General features: G+C 45.9%; 1 pseudogene; it reads right to left on the bottom strand.

Moving 5' to 3' along the window:
* Positions 1–6,656: 6,656 nt before the first annotated feature.
* LOC142842284 (tyrosine-protein phosphatase non-receptor type 11 pseudogene) lies at positions 6,657–8,654 on the bottom strand (annotated as a pseudogene).
* Between the last annotated feature and the right edge of the window lie 5,297 nt (positions 8,655–13,951).

The following is a 13,951-nucleotide window of genomic DNA, read 5'->3' as shown; positions in this document are numbered from 1 at the left end:
TCCTGCCCAGCTCCGCACGGCTGGCTTTACCCGAAATAATTACACAGAAACTGTATTCTTTTAAATACCTCTTGGCCCATTATATCTAGCCTTTTTTCGGCTAACTCTCGCACCTGGACTAGCCCATTTCTTATAATCTATGTAGCCCATGAGCTGGCTTACCAGGAATGATCTTAACCTGCATTTGCCTGGAATGGGAGAATCATGGCGACTCCCTGACTCAGCTTCTTTCTCCCAGCCTTCTGTTCTGTTTACTCCACCCACCTAAGGGTGGGCCTATCAAATGGGCCTAGCAGTTTATTGCTTAACCAATGAAATCAACAGATTGATATATGACATTCCCGCATCAACCTTCACTCACTCCTATTCATCCCCTCTCTCTTCCCAACTAGTCCTTCTGTTTTCGTGTCTTTTATTTTTCCAGTAACATTTCAAAATGTTTTTCCATAGCATTTCAGTGAATGACATCAGGGCTGCTGTCAAGAACATGGGTGTGGAAGGGTTGTGTACAGGAAAATGAGTACCTTACTAGTGTTTACACCATTGAAGACAATGCCTGACCATGCCCCCATCATGAAGCCCCGCCTTACATGATAAGATGTTGACAGGACAGGTCTTCTGAGGGTCTTGTGCATGTTTGGCACAATTGATAGGTAACACTCTCCATGTCCTTGGTAACTCTATTGCATCACTGACCATGAGGCTGCACTGATAACCATCAGCCTTTGTGGTACCATGAACAGCTGCTTGGTTGGTTTTGTTGATTCTGGTGTTGGGACATCTGCTACTTTGGTTTGGAACTTCTGAGAGTGGCTTGGGACCCACGCTTCTGGGCATCTCCCCTGATATGGGATGAAGTCCTGGGTGTTATCAGGTTTGGCCTGGCCTTGATACAATTTATGATATGGTATCCTCCTTTTTTTAAATTTATTTATTAAAGATTTCTGCCTCCTCCCCGCCACCGCCTCCCATTTCTTTCCCCCTCCCTCGATCAAGTCCCCCTCCCTCATCAGCCCTAAGAGCAATCAGGGTTCCCTGCCCTGTAGGAAGTCCAAGGACCACCCACCTCCATCCAGGTCTAGTAAGGTGAGCATCCAAACTGCCTAGGCTCCCCCAAAGCCAGTACGTACAGTAGGATCAAAAACCCATTGCCATTGTTCTTGAGTTCTCAGTAGTCCTCATTGTCCGCTATGTTCAACAAGTCCGGTTTTATCCCATGCTTTTTAGGACCCAGGCCAGCTTGGCGGTTTCTCAGGAAATTCGGGATCAACCTTCCCCTGGACCCAGCAATACCACTCTTGGGAATATATCCCAGAGAGGCCCTATCATACAACAAAAGTATATGCTCAACTATGTTCATAGCAACATTGTTTGTAATAGCCAGAACCTGGAAACAACCTAGATGCCCTTCAATGAAAGAATGGATGAAGAAAGTATGGAATATATACATATTAGAGTACTACTCAGCAGTAAAAAACAAGGATCTCTTGAATTTTGCATACAAATGGATGGAAATAGAAAACACTATCCTGAGTGAGGTAAGCCAGACCCAAAAAGAGGAACATGGGATGTACTCACTCATATTTGGTTTCTAGCCATAAATAAAGGACATTGAGCCTATAATTTGTGATCATAGAGAAGCTAAATAAGGAGGTGAACCCAAAGAAAAACATACAGGCATCCTCCTGAATATTAACCTTCATCAGGCGATAAAAGGAGACTGAGACAGAGACCCACATTGGAGCACCGAACTGAAATCTCAAGGTCCAAATCAGGAGCAGAAGGAGAGAGAGCACGAGCAAGGAACTCAGGTCTGCGAGGGGTGCACACACACACTGAGACAATGGGGATGTTCTATCGTGGTATCCTCCTTTTAAGGCCAAATTACATCCAACCAGAGAACCAGGTGTGAATCTTGATAAGATTATGAAAAAGATATTCCTATTACTACAAGGTTCCTTTATATTATTTTTCAGCAGACACGCCAATTGGCACCCCATGAAAATACCTTTTAAATGACAAACATTTTCCAAATTTCCATTTTTTGTCCTCTTGCTTGTTGTCTTAGTTCTGGGTTTCCATTGCTGTGAACAAACACAAAGACCATGGCAAGTCTTTAATTGTGATAGCTCACAGAGATTTAGTTCCTTATCATCATGGGGGGAACCTAGGAAGCATGCAGGCATATATGGTGCTAGAGAAGGAGCTGAGCATTCTCATGTCTTGACTCATAGGCAACAGGAATTGGTCTGAGAAATTGAGTGTAGCTTGAACATATATAACATATAATCCAAGAATAAAAATATAAAAATGTAGATTCCAAAAATAAGAACATAGAAGTAAAGAAATATAAAGTTGTAAGCCTAGGAGAATGAGAGCGGACTGTCAGCAGCTTTCTCAGCAACTTAAGGATTAACTATTAATGCGGGTTACTCCGCTTTATAACCCATAGCTCTACTTACAAAACTGAAGCATCTCTCTGCAAACTGAGAGACCAACACATCCACCCCACCACACACCATTCTTGATTAACGATAACAACAGATATGAGCTGCGTTAAGTTTAAGAAGATAGGAATAAATAAGGACTGTCTCCTGGTAGTTGACTGGAAAAGTCAGTTGAGACAAACAAAAGCAGGAGCCACAGCAAGTGTCCCAAAGAGCAGAGCTATGGGGTCTCTGCTCTTGTCATCATGGGTTAATCCTTGTCATTGCTTTCTGTGTTTGGCTGGAGTCAGCCCCCTCTTCACAGGAAACATAATAGACTCCCCTCATTCCAAGCCTTGACCTCTGTTTCCCCAATTCTGCCCCAGTTATTTTTTATTTATTTTACTGATTTTTTATTGAGCTCTACATTTTCTCTGCTCCCTTCCCTGCCTCACTTCTCCTCCCTTCAGCCCTCCTCCAAGGTCCCCATGCTCCCAATTTACTCAGGAGATCTTGTCTTTTTATACTTTATACTTCCCATGTAGATTATATCTATGCAAGTCTCTCTTAGAGTCTTCATTGTTGTCTAAGTTCTCTGGGGTTGTGGTTTGCAGGCTGGTTTTCTTTGCTTTATGTTTAAAAACCACCTATGAGAGAGTACATGCGATAATTGTCTTTCTGGGTCTGTTACCTCACTCAAAATAATGTTTTCTAGCTCCATCCATTTTTCTCCAAAATTCAAAATGTCATTATGTTTTTCTGCTGTGTAGTACTCCAGGCTTGGGTACACTCGGACCCGCTGGGCATTAGAGGGACGTTTTGAAGCCATGTACACTCAAATCACCCCTCGGCCAGAGATACTAAGTAGGACCTCTGGCCTTACCTTGCACTCTCTATGCAAAGAACACCCTCCTCCAGTCTCTATTCTAAGTGGTACTCCCTCCTGGCAGGTAGGGCCCTTAAAAACTCACCTTTGAGTAGATGCAGGACAAGCCCCTTGAAGGTGCTGCTCTGGAGGTCAGATCTGCATAGAAAGCTGCAGTCCCTATGGTGGACAGGTGCCAGCGGCACAGGGACACATATAGAATTTCCACCAGGAAACCTGGTGAGCCTCCCAGTGTGGATCCTGGGAAACAAACTCAGATATCCTGGAAGAGCAGCAAGTGCTCCTCAGACCCAATTTGTTTTGTTTTGTTTGTGAAATAGGATTTCTGTGCAGCACTGGGTGTCCCAGAACTCGCTCTGTAGACTGGGCTGGCCTCAAACTCAGAGATTCACCTGCCTCTGCCTCCCATGTGCTTTAAAAGGGGTGCACCAGCAACTGCCCTGCTTCTTGTTTTTCTTAACTACACTTTCTGTGTGTGTGGAGGGGGTAGGAGCATGTAGGGGTCAAAGACAACTTGGGAGAGTTGCTTCTTTCCTTACACGATAAGGGTCATGAAAATTGTACTCAGTAACACAATGTTGACAGTGATCATTTTGTGGTGTTGGGGTTTAGTCCTGAGGATGGAGCCCAGGCCCTCACATATGCTAAGCCATCACAAGCAGATGTTTGTTTTCTGATGGCAGGGATAGATCTTGGGCCCTCACAATGCCAAGTGAGCACCTTGCCACTGAGTGGTCCCAGCTCTTGTTTGTAACCTCTGACAGGTTTGTTTACTGCCTAGTTTTATTAACATAGCCATGTCCTGAGGGTGACAGAGTCTTCGTGGAGACATTGTCCAAGATGTCTTGGCACTCAACTTTGTCATCCCTGCTGTTGAAGTCCCAGGACCTCACATCCCCATCTTTGACTGAACCTATTTTCTAGCCAGCATGGCAGCACACATGTCATCCCAGCAATTGAGGGGCAGAAGCTTCTCCTGAACAGTGTGAAGTCAGCCTGTGCAACACAGTCAGGTGCTACCTCCGTGTCCAGCTACAGCCACAAGCCAAGCATACAGACATCCCTAGTCCTGGGAGGAAAGCCACATGGTACACCAGAAACCCAGTGATACCCAAGCTGCTCCAATGGGGCAGCTGTGACTGAAGAGGAAAGGCTAGGAAGGCAGCAGCTGCTGCTGGTTTGCAGTGAGGAACAGGGCCCAGGAATGCTCAGAGACACTGAGGCCTAGGGGCAGAAAGACCCAGGAGCAGGCCAGTCTGTCTCAGCCTGAATTGACCATTTAAGGAGGAAGGAGCCCCGAGTTTTTAGCCCAAGCTGCTTGTGGCCCCATGACCTGGGCTGCTGTGGGTTTCTGGGTTCAGGAGAAGGGACATGTTGGGGTCCTGCTGTGATCAGAGGGTGCAGCAGAGCATCTGAAGGGCAGACAAGGAGCAAAGGAGAACAGACAAAGGTGGCAGAGATCTTTTAGTGCTTATATGAAGCAGAGCTGGGAAGTGAGGTACAGGTGAAGGGGAGCAGCAGGCCATGTCTGTAGAGCTGGGGCAGTCCAGAGCCCGGGGACCATCCTGGGGTTAAGCATAATGGGGCCAGATGGTCTCCCAGAGGAGGGGGTTCTGTTCTTCCCAGGACAGTCTCCATCAGAGACTGAAGTGCTGGGCCTAGGAGGTGAGGAAAAGGGGACAAGGGAGGGTCTGTAGAGTGGTGGGAAAAGAGGGGCCATGGGTGAGGCTGTGATGTAGTTGGGTCTTGCTGGTCTATGCTGGGACAGGCTAGACAGTTACAGGAATGAATATTTTTTCTTCTGCTGATTTAAAGAATAAAAAGGTGGGGAAAGCAAGATCTCAGCAGTCAACCAGACAAACTTTACTAGGGGTATACTGACTAGTTTTATGTGAACTTGACAGAAACCAGAATCATCACAGAGAAAGCAAGCCAGTATGCAGCACCCCTCTATGGCCTCTGCACCAGCTCCTGCTTTCCTGATGGCTCTGGTCCCACTGCCGCTCCACTCTCGTGCTTCCCGCTGTGCAGCTTTGGAACACGTGTCATTTTGTGAAACCAAAACCAGTTATTTTCTGGGACAAGTGGCTGATAGTGGCCATATTGGTACCTGGCCTTGCAGGTGCCTCTACTTGCCTCTGTCCTCCTGACTTATCCTTGACAAGCCAGCCTGGGACTACAGTACCTTAGCCCAGGGTAGACATGAATTTACTAACAGTCGCCGGGCGGTGGTGGTGCAAGCCTTTAATCCCAGCACTCGGGAGGCAGAGGCAGGCGGATCTCTGTGAGTTCGAGGCCAGCCTGGTCTACAAGAGCTAGTTCCAGGACAGGAACTAAAAGCTACGGAGAAACCCTGTCTCAAAAATCTCCCCCCCCCCAAAAAAAAAAGAATTTACTAACAGTCACCACATGAGCCTGACAGTAGACAATTGTTAACATGATATGACAATTAAACAGAATTGACAAGACATTGCTGCATGTTGGGTCACAATGAGCCCTTATCAGTCCTAAAGAGTCATAAACAAAGGACCCAATGGCCAGAGGAGGAATTGGAGCATCCCCCATTTCCCTTAGGCTCTGAGATTAGAAGCATGTCTACTAGATCTTCTTGAATCCCTGGATTGTCCAGACACCAGATACAAGATAAAACCAGAAACCTATCAATTGGTAAAAACAGTAATAATAAAGTTTACCAGAGACCAGAGACTGGGGTGCCTCCCCCCAGAACCAAGTTTGTGCTTCCCTGTATGGGTCACCAAAATGTTAGGTCCACAGGGGGTTGTACAAAAAAACCACTGAAGTCTAGTAAACCAGAAGCAAACTTTATTCCAGGAAAAAATAAAAATGAAAAAAATAAGTAAATAAATCTCCTTGAGAGCACAGCCAGAGATGGACTTGTAAGACTGTGGCAAAACCTGGTATCTGAACTCCTCCTTATAGTAAGAAGCAACAAGAATTAGGCAATAACAAAGGAATTTTTAAAATTTTGAGATGAAACTTAGATAATTGCTTTTCTTTACAATGTCCATTAACAGGGTTTCTTGAGTTAAACTAGTGTTTGTATTCAGTCCACTGTCTCTCTCTGGTACTTGTGGATAGTGTTTACCAAAGCTCTGCATTCCCGATATTGCCACTTTCACATAGCAGGGAAGGCTATGGGACAATGTAAAACCCGTATGTCAAAAGCCACGTACATCCCATCATTTAAAAGTTAACTCAGCTCACCTCAATTATGCTGGTCATGAGTGGCCAGGGGATTATCTTAGGGCTAACTCAATTTGTAGATGGATGATTTCTCCTGCAAATGGAGAATATAACTGCCAAAACAGAATAGTACCTAACATCTACCTCGACTGTTTATATACATTTTCCATGGTCTTAAGCTTGACAACCACAGCATCAATCTTGGACATGATGCTGCCTATGGAGTGCTCCACACAGTCAACACGTCTTTCCAGTGCCTGGAACTCTTTATAGAAAACCCTGTTGGAGATACTGTCCCTCCTCTGGGAGCTATGCCCACTGTCGTCATTATCATCCTTCTTAGAGTCATCCAGGGTTCTTGGGAAACTTCTGATGCTCGTGGGACATGGTAATGATCTATGTTCCAAGCCCAGAACCTCCCTTACTTCTGCACTGAATGGTGTTTGAGTGCAATGTGGCATGAGGTTCTGGTCACTGGTTATCTGGTTCACCAGGAAATTCTTACTGTTGATATATTTGTGTCCTTTCCTTTTGCTTTTATGTTCCTCCTTGATCCTGTGCTGCAGCCTCTGGATGTAATGCTGGACAGCCATGTAGATGAACCGGTACTGTGCCTCTTTCTGGACCATTCCTGGCCTCTGGGACCGCACCATCTGAATGGTTTTAGAAACATCGATGTCATGATCAACACCTTTCTCTCTAATGATGTCAATAAGGATATCAATCACAATGAATGTTCCCGTCCTGCCAATTCCAGTATTGCAGTGAACTACAACAGGGCCTGCATCCATGATGCTCTCCTGCTTGTGGTGGACCTCCTGCAGGAAGTCCAGCACACCTCCAGGGTCACTGGGCACACCATGGTCGGGCCATGTCTGAAAGTGGTAATGCCAGACAGTTCTCTCCGTATTTCCTTGTCCAACCTTGGAGAGCTTGAGTTCTCTTAAGGTGTAGTTAGGAGCAGCACTTTCTTTGATGTTCCTAACACGTATGACCCCATAGTCTTTGAGTGCATACTCATCAGGCCAGTACTTCACACATTTGCTCTTCCCTCTCTCCACCTCCTTTGTGGTCATGCTGATGACTCGAGAGTTCTCCTGGAACACCATCCTCCAGAAATCATTCACCGTGTTCTGCAGGCAGCCTTGAGTGGCAATGTAGCTCTTTTTGGGTTTTGAATTGTGGCACTTGGCTTCAAATTCAGGCATGATGATGTTTGCATTGATGTAATCAGAAATGGGCTCATTGGGATCGCCATCGTGCAGGACAACCCTAGTGTGATCGAATGGCAAGATGTTTTTGTATCTATTTTTGTTTTTATTTTCTTGTCTCCGACCTTCTTTTTGGCTATAGAGAAATTTGTATTCCTGTTTCTGTAGTGTCTCAAATTCTTCCCAAAAGCCCTGTTTGACCATTCCTGTGGTCTCAGCTACCTTGCTTAGCTCTCGAACCCTGCTTTCAATTTCAGCAGCATTAATACGAGTTGTGTTGAGAGGCTGCTTGAGCTGCAGGACTATGCCAAGTGTCGCCACAATGGGGTTCTTCTTGTAGTGCTCCACCAGGTCTCTCAAAGAGTCAAAATACTCTCCTCCACCAACATCATATTTCCGTTCCTGACATCGGATCATAACGTGGCTCACTTTGGACTTGCCATCATTGCTCTTCCATTTGTCATCACCTGTGACGACAGAGAGAACAAAGTCTCCAGGGTATCTCTGGCTCCCTCGAACAAGAAAGCTGCCATGCTTACCCTTCTCCATTAGCAGTTTCTCTGCTTCTTTACCAGACAAGGGACCATGGAACCACCTTTCAGAGGTTGGGTCTGCACAATTCAGTGGGTACTTGAGCTCAACAACATCTCCATTCTTTTCTTTTAGCTGCTCGTGATGTTCCATGTAGTACTGGAGTAGTTCTGCCAAGGTGGCAAACTTCTTCCCACCATAGAGGTCATAGTAGTCCCCAGTGTTCTGAACCTTGATGTGATAGACCGCTCCATTTCTTCTAACAGACACAGTAAAATCTCCAGGGTTACTCTCACTAGGCCTTGTCAAAAAGCTGCCATCAACTCCTCTGGTTAGAAGGAGATTCTCAGCCTCCACACCAGTGATGTTGGGGTGAAACCCTCTCTGAGATGCCATGTTCCCCTTGGCTCCTGCTCCACATAGACCTGCTGCTTGCTCAGGCTCCTTGGGACACTGTCACATGTGTGTTGAGGGGCTAAGCAAAGACCCACTGAGGAGTAAACACATGTGCAGGGCAGGTAGAACTGGCCCACTCTACATGCAAAATCCCCCACCAGACCTGGATCCTGGATACTGGCTGTGCCCCACTAGGGTCACTCTGCTTCAGTCCTGGGCTTTGGCTCCTGCTCTGGTCTCACCACCGTGTCCACCTTAGGCAGACTGCCAGCACGGAGGTGGGAGCTGGAACTATGGGTGAGGTTTGTTTGTCCATCAGCACAACTGGTATCCCAGGGGGCAGGGCTCATGCGCGCTCTAACAGTCATCCCCAAAAGCAGATCAGTCTCTTTGTCCCTGTCCTTCTCTACATAAGCTATGCAACAAACAGTCTTAGAGCTTTAAACAGAGTTTGTAGACCTCACCATAGCAAGTTATAAAACATCTGTGACCTTGAGAAGTTGCTGCCCATACAATAACCATAGACATATATAATTTGGGCATATCAAAAACATTTACACTGTAGCCAACACACAAGGTCAATGACAGAAATATTATTTATAAATGCAGATATATTTACAATGACATCTCTGGTTATATGAACAAAACATACAACCCATACATAAAAATGCAACAAGAATATAAAAGCCTTTGCTCTATATTTACAGCTTTACTCTTGAGCCACTCACCACACCGTCCTTTATTTTTATCTGAGCACTCACTTTTAATTTGTGGTGTCCATCACTTTACTCCTGTTCTCAAACCCCAGCAACATCCAGCGCCATTTGTCTTGGGCCAGCCGACTCGTCCATATGTTCCTGAAAAGTCCAATGTGGATTGAGGAAAGAAACGGACAAAAGACTGAAGACAGAGTCAGGAGATCATTCCAATGAATACTGAATCTGCCTCTTATTTTTTCATAGCCCTTTTATACCCCAAGCCAAAGGGGTAGGCAAAAGACTGTTTGTTTGTTTTTTAATCATTATATAAAGAACAAATAAGACTGATTACTTTATTAATATTCAAAACATCTAACAGCAATGCCCTAGGTCAAACATCTTGCTATTTGGAGCAAAACATCCATTAGCAACACCTTAGACAAAACATCCTGTTATTTGGGCAACATATAGAACAACTTTACCTGAGGCCAAACATCCTGTTGTTTGACCTTGAAGGAGCAAAAATATGCTTGAACTCTCTGACCTTTTGTCAGGATGGAGCAGAGCCACTTCATGGGCCTCCACATACCCTGCCTTTGGGGACACATGATTCTGGGAGGGTGACTTTTTGAGTTTCAGACACTGTGGGGGACTCAGTATGCCCACTCCAGCATTCAAGAATCCTGGACTGGTAAATGGAAAGATATTCCCAGGCCCCCAAAGGCTCAGGGTTTAGGGACCTAAGGTTGTAAGCCTGCCCAGATATAGCTTCATTTCAGATTCACCCCTTCAAGGAACAGTCACTCACCATGGCCTTGCCTGGTACTCTTCCCATTATCCTAGACACTGGTGGTCTGGGTGCCTTCTATCCCTGCATCAGTGGACACAATAGTAGCCAGAACATGCTGCCTTCATTAGACCTCATTCTGAGCTGCAGCCTGGGACTTCCTGTCCTGTCAATGCTACCCCGGCTTCTGGAACTTTGACAAAGAGAAGGCTATACCTTGAAGAGATAACCCTACAGCAGAGATCCCACACCCACAGATCCACTAGGGTCAGCTTGCTCACCCTGGAGTGTATGGGAGGTTCCTGTGTGTGCTTGGGAGGTCTGAGTATCCTACCCAGGTCTTTCTGTCTCCCCAAGATGCCTCACAACATTGGGGACAACAATGGAGAAGAGTATCCTGGCTTCAGCTCTACTCCTACCCCTAGCACCTCCCAGCCCAGGAAACATTTGTGAACCAAGAGGCCATCTCCTGCTGCCTAGTAAAAAGAAAAAAACCCTGTTTGGGCAGGGTCCAGCCCTCCACATCACCCTGCCATGGGCTCTTAGCCCTTTCTGAAGCCACCCACTACTTCTCTGTGACTGGTAGATTTTTGTTATTGTTGTTGTTTTACATGAAACACCTGATGGTCTAATAAAGAGCTGAATGGCCAATACCAAGACAGAAGCAAGATAAGGCAGGGCTTTCAGGCGGAAAGTATAAAAGGTGAAAGGAGAACAAGCCAGCCATCCAGCTACACAACAAGCCATGGGGAAAGAAGGAATGAAAGGTATACAGAAATAGATAAAAAGAAAAGCCCAGTGGCAAAAGGTTATGGGGTAACATAAGATTTTTAAAAAATGACTAGACACAAGCCAAACTAAACCTGGGCATTCATAACTAAAAATAATCCTCTTCTGGGTGTGATTTATTTAGAAGCTGCCCCCCCAAAAAAGCCAAAGAAGTAAAATATCCCACAACAGGGGATCCTTGGAGCACTGGTCACTGGCCCTCAAAACTCCAAATGTGACTTCTGAGTGAGGTGGCCAGGAGGCAGAAGGCCTGTGAGCTGCCTTGGAATCCTAGACACTAGGGAGTTTTCACAGGCACTGCTCAGTGAAGACCCACTGTTCAGAAGAGGTAGTGCCTGTCACCAAAGCACTTGGAGACTGAGGAAGGAGGACTACAATTCCTAGAACAGTCAGGGCTATGTAGTGATATACAACCCACAAAAAAATGGTAGGGAGAACCAAGCAGTGGAGGCACATGCCTTTAATCCCAGCACTTGGAAGGCAGAGACAGGTAGATCTTTGTAAATTCAAGGCAAGTCTGGTCTAAAAGAACTAGTTACAGAACAACCAGGGCTGTTAAACAGAGAAGCCTGTCTTGAACCCCCTCAAAAAAAAAAAAAGAAAAAAAATGGTGGAGAGAGGGTTCCTATGGAGAAGAAACTGTGCAAGCATAGAAATCTGAGTTCAAGTCCCCAGCACGTAAGTATAAAAGCTGAGCATGACAGGGCACATCTGGAAACCCCAGCTGGCAAGTGGAGACAGGACGGTCCTTGGGGCTCCCTGTTCAGTGTGTATAGCCCATCAATGAGCTCCAGATTCAGAGAGGGATTCTGTCTCAAAAATAAGGTAGAGAGTGCTAGAGGAAGACATAACATAGACCTCTCCTATACATGCACACACAGAAAGCTTTCTGGAAAGAGGTGTGGAGAAGACCAAAAAAAAGAGAAAGAAACAGAGGTTCAGAACGGCAAGTATACATACACATCTGAGGGGATATAGCTCAGGGCCACATCACATGCTAAACACCCTAGGTTACATAGTCAGGTTACAATGTAAAAAAAAATTCTGCCTTCAAGGACCCTTCATCACTCTGTCCTTGTGTGGCAGGGCTAGCCTCAGAGTGTGTACTGGATTCTGGGAACAGTAGAATCCAGAACTGGTAGCCAAAATTTGGAAACATAATTCCAATTTGAGATGGATGATGAGACTTACATGGCTATTTCCTGCTTCGCAAGCCCTAATCTAGCAGGATGTGTGTCAGCAGGTCCTCAGGCTTAGTCCCTTCATGGGGAAAAGAAACCAAGGCCTGGAATGAGCAGCCCACAGTATGTGAGAGAAACAGACTTCATGGGGACAGCCAGGGCCTGGAGGTTTGGTAATTATGTGTCAAAACTGTGAGCCATTTACACTCAATCAAGGCTTCCGTGTCTGGAGTTGAGGCCAGAGCCACATACACACTAAGATGTCTGGACCTCAATGCTTGTGACTGGGGTGGGAGTTGAGGAGGAGTGGATGGAGAGGAGAGGTGCCCATCAACAGTGTCTATGGGAATAGCTTTGTGACATGGAAGGGAAGGAGCAGGGATGCCTATGAGTATCACCATGCCAACTCAGGTACAGGATGGTCCCAGGTTCCAGCCCTAATCAAGAAAGGACATTCAGGCACATCTACCGCATAGATGAACACATTAATGCCTTCATATTGAGTGAGATAAGCCCATCACAGAGACTGTGGGATTTCTTATGTATGAGATACTGGAGACACCAAGGTCATTGGTGAAGACAAACAGTAGGACAGTTGTAGCAAGTCTTTTTACATACACCAGCTCCCAAACAATGACCCTGAGACTTATTATTATGAAAGCTTAGCCTTATCTTAGGCTTATCCCTCTAGCTCTTATAACTTAACCCATTTACTTTAATCTACACTCTGTCATGTGGTGCAGCCAGTGCAGCCTGGATGCCAAGACTGGCAGGGGGTGCCGGGATTGAGACATGGAGGCTTTTTTTCAGGTGGAAGAACAGCAACCTTTATTTTGCCCAGCAACCTTTTATACCTCTACGCTAACCCAGTGGCCAGAAAGAACACAAAGATCCTTGTCAATTACAGACTACAAGGAAGTTCTGCTGTCAGTCAGGGGGAGTGAGGGCAGCTGGATCACAATAACTCCCCCCATTTTATTTTATAATACCTGGGGAATAGCCCTCTAGTAGTCCCTGTCTTAGGTGGCATCCTGCCCCTAAAGTATTGCCCATCCGTGGCTACCCAGACACAGCCCTACACCAAGTATCCCCAGGACTGACAGCACCAATGAGCCAGACCAGTGCTGCAATCATCTAGCATGCACTAACTGGGTGATAAAATTAACAGACCCCTCTCATATGATGTTTGAGTTTGTGTTCCATAACAGTAGCAGAAGCCTGCAATACAGTGCCAGGAGTAATGCACACAATATGACTAACTGTTGAAAGTCTAAAGATAGTCCACTTACTCCTGAACCAGAGCCACTTGTCATTTTGAATGTCCAAAGCATTGCTGACTCTTTCAGCCAGCTGGTTCACAATCTAAAGAGCAATAATAGCAGCAGTATCTGCAGTGGCAGAGGTAGCAATATTCCAAGGTATATTGCTTCTGCCAATCTTCTATAATCCAGCACTTGTTGTCATATTTGTTGATACTCCTGACACTGCTGCAGCATCCCCAGGCCGGGCACTGACTGGGTCATGGCATCATGACTTTCACCACAGCCACCTATGAGAGCTCTGCTCCAGCTGCCTTCTGGTCCCAGACGTGCGCTCTCTGGATCCAAACTGCTGCATGGAGGGGAGCAAAACTCAGGGAAGCAGGCTTACTGCACCTGCTCCAGAACCACTGAAGGGGCCCCACTTTAACAATCTTTTAGGGAATTTGGGCATCTCTGGGGATGAAAAAACACATACTCCTTTTAGTCTGACTTGGCTTGTTCTAGTCTGGAACATTTAAACCCCCTCCCATAATAAACCAGGGGCTAACTTGAGCTATTGTTTGTAGAAAATCTATGGCTG

Source organism: Microtus pennsylvanicus, unplaced genomic scaffold (genome assembly GCF_037038515.1).
Source record: "Microtus pennsylvanicus isolate mMicPen1 unplaced genomic scaffold, mMicPen1.hap1 Scaffold_48, whole genome shotgun sequence".
In the NCBI taxonomy this organism is placed as follows: Eukaryota; Metazoa; Chordata; class Mammalia; order Rodentia; family Cricetidae; genus Microtus; species Microtus pennsylvanicus.
The sequence above is the reverse complement of the archived record's forward strand: the minus strand, read 5'-3'. Positions and strand labels throughout refer to the sequence as shown.